Source organism: Xenopus laevis, chromosome 6L (assembly GCF_017654675.1).
Source record: "Xenopus laevis strain J_2021 chromosome 6L, Xenopus_laevis_v10.1, whole genome shotgun sequence".
Lineage (NCBI taxonomy): Eukaryota > Metazoa > Chordata > Amphibia > Anura > Pipidae > Xenopus > Xenopus laevis.
In genome coordinates, this window is record NC_054381.1 from 647,065 (window position 1) to 650,423 (window position 3,359).

Consider the following 3,359-nt stretch of genomic DNA (forward strand, 5'->3'; position numbering starts at 1 on the left):
GACAGGAGGGAGCCAATGAGATTAGAGGAGGGAAAGGGGTGTTACAGGGAGAGCTGGGAAGTGAATCAGGGGTACAGGCTGATACATTAGATAGGTACAAGGAAGGGGCGGATGCTTTATTCACCAGTAGCTCCTCCCAGCAGACAGGAGGGAGCCAATGAGATTAGAGGAGGGAAAGGGGTGTTACAGGGAGAGCTGGGAAGTGAATCAGGGGTACAGGCTGATACATTAGATAGGTATAAGGAAGGGTCGGATGCTTTATTCAGCAGTAGCTCCTCCCAGCAGACAGGAGGGAGCCAATGAGATTAGAGGAGGGAAAGGGGTGTTACAGGGAGAGCTGGGAAGTGAATCAGGGTTACAGGCTGATACATTAGATAGGTACAAGGAAGGGTCGGATGCTTTATTCACCAGTAGCTCCTCCCAGCAGACAGGAGGGAGCCAATGAGATTAGAGGAGGGAAAGGGGTGTTACAGGGAGAGCTGGGAAGTGAATCAGTGGTACAGGCTGATACATTAGATAGGTACAAGGAAGGGTCGGATGCTTTATTCACCAGTAGCTCCTCCCAGCAGACAGGAGGGAGCCAATGAGATTAGAGGAGGGAAAGGGGTGTTACAGGGAGAGCTGGGAAGTGAATCAGTGGTACAGGCTGATACATTAGATAGGTACAAGGAAGGGTTGGATGCTTTATTCACCAGTAGCTCCTCCCAGCAGACAGGAGGGAGCCAATGAGATTAGAGGAGGGAAAGGGGTGTTACAGGGAGAGCTGGGAAGTGAATCAGTGGTACAGGCTGATACATTAGATAGGTACAAGGAAGGGTTGGATGCTTTATTCACCAGTAGCTCCTCCCAGCAGACAGGAGGGAGCCAATGAGATTAGAGGAGGGAAAGGGGTGTTACAGGGAGAGCTGGGAAGTGAATCAGGGGTACAGGCTGATACATTAGATAGGTACAAGGAAGGGGCGGATGCTTTATTCACCAGTAGCTCCTCCCAGCAGACAGGAGGGAGCCAATGAGATTAGAGGAGGGAAAGGGGTGTTACAGGGAGAGCTGGGAAGTGAATCAGGGGTACAGGCTGATACATTAGATAGGTATAAGGAAGGGTCGGATGCTTTATTCAGCAGTAGCTCCTCCCAGCAGACAGGAGGGAGCCAATGAGATTAGAGGAGGGAAAGGGGTGTTACAGGGAGAGCTGGGAAGTGAATCAGGGTTACAGGCTGATACATTAGATAGGTACAAGGAAGGGTCGGATGCTTTATTCACCAGTAGCTCCTCCCAGCAGACAGGAGGGAGCCAATGAGATTAGAGGAGGGAAAGGGGTGTTACAGGGAGAGCTGGGAAGTGAATCAGTGGTACAGGCTGATACATTAGATAGGTACAAGGAAGGGTCGGATGCTTTATTCACCAGTAGCTCCTCCCAGCAGACAGGAGGGAGCCAATGAGATTAGAGGAGGGAAAGGGGTGTTACAGGGAGAGCTGGGAAGTGAATCAGGGGTACAGGCTGATACATTAGATAGGTACAAGGAAGGGTCAGATGCTTTATTCACCAGTAGCTCCTCCCAGCAGACAGGAGGGAGCCAATGAGATTAGAGGAGGGAAAGGGGTGTTACAGGGAGAGCTGGGAAGTGAATCAGGGGTACAGGCTGATACATTAGATAGGTACAAGGAAGGGGCGGATGCTTTATTCACCAGTAGCTCCTCCCAGCAGACAGGAGGGAGCCAATGAGATTAGAGGAGGGAAAGGGGTGTTACAGGGAGAGCTGGGAAGTGAATCAGGGGTACAGGCTGATACATTAGATAGGTATAAGGAAGGGTCGGATGCTTTATTCAGCAGTAGCTCCTCCCAGCAGACAGGAGGGAGCCAATGAGATTAGAGGAGGGAAAGGGGTGTTACAGGGAGAGCTGGGAAGTGAATCAGGGTTACAGGCTGATACATTAGATAGGTACAAGGAAGGGTCGGATGCTTTATTCACCAGTAGCTCCTCCCAGCAGACAGGAGGGAGCCAATGAGATTAGAGGAGGGAAAGGGGTGTTACAGGGAGAGCTGGGAAGTGAATCAGTGGTACAGGCTGATACATTAGATAGGTACAAGGAAGGGTCGGATGCTTTATTCACCAGTAGCTCCTCCCAGCAGACAGGAGGGAGCCAATGAGATTAGAGGAGGGAAAGGGGTGTTACAGGGAGAGCTGGGAAGTGAATCAGTGGTACAGGCTGATACATTAGATAGGTACAAGGAAGGGTTGGATGCTTTATTCACCAGTAGCTCCTCCCAGCAGACAGGAGGGAGCCAATGAGATTAGAGGAGGGAAAGGGGTGTTACAGGGAGAGCTGGGAAGTGAATCAGTGGTACAGGCTGATACATTAGATAGGTACAAGGAAGGGTTGGATGCTTTATTCACCAGTAGCTCCTCCCAGCAGACAGGAGGGAGCCAATGAGATTAGAGGAGGGAAAGGGGTGTTACAGGGAGAGCTGGGAAGTGAATCAGTGGTACAGGCTGATACATTAGATAGGTACAAGGAAGGGTCGGATGCTTTATTCACCAGTAGCTCCTCCCAGCAGACAGGAGGGAGCCAATGAGATTAGAGGAGGGAAAGGGGTGTTACAGGGAGAGCTGGGAAGTGAATCAGGGGTACAGGCTGATACATTAGATAGGTACAAGGAAGGGTCGGATGCTTTATTCACCAGTAGCTCCTCCCAGCAGACAGGAGGGAGCCAATGAGATTAGAGGAGGGAAAGGGGTGTTACAGGGAGAGCTGGGAAGTGAATCAGTGGTACAGGCTGATACATTAGATAGGTACAAGGAAGGGTCGGATGCTTTATTCACCAGTAGCTCCTCCCAGCAGACAGGAGGGAGCCAATGAGATTAGAGGAGGGAAAGGGGTGTTACAGGGAGAGCTGGGAAGTGAATCAGGGGTACAGGCTGATACATTAGATAGGTACAAGGAAGGGTCGGATGCTTTATTCACCAGTAGCTCCTCCCAGCAGACAGGAGGGAGCCAATGAGATTAGAGGAGGGAAAGGGGTGTTACAGGGAGAGCTGGGAAGTGAATCAGTGGTACAGGCTGATACATTAGATAGCTTTAAAGTACACTTTTTTACTATCTCTCATATTGATCTAAATGGTCCCCTCGAATAGCTGTGGTTTCTGCATAATCAGTTGACATTTGCAGCTCATTTCATTACTTCCTGGTCTAACATGAAGCCCCTTCCCTTCTGAGATCTCTCCTTATCTCTTCCACTGTAGAGTAATGAATGAGGAGCAGCTGCAGCGGCAGTGATAGTAACAGAGAAGTAGGAGCCAGTGTGTATTTGCTGATTAGTTACACCACTTTCTGTATTTATTGGCCAATAACATGTACAA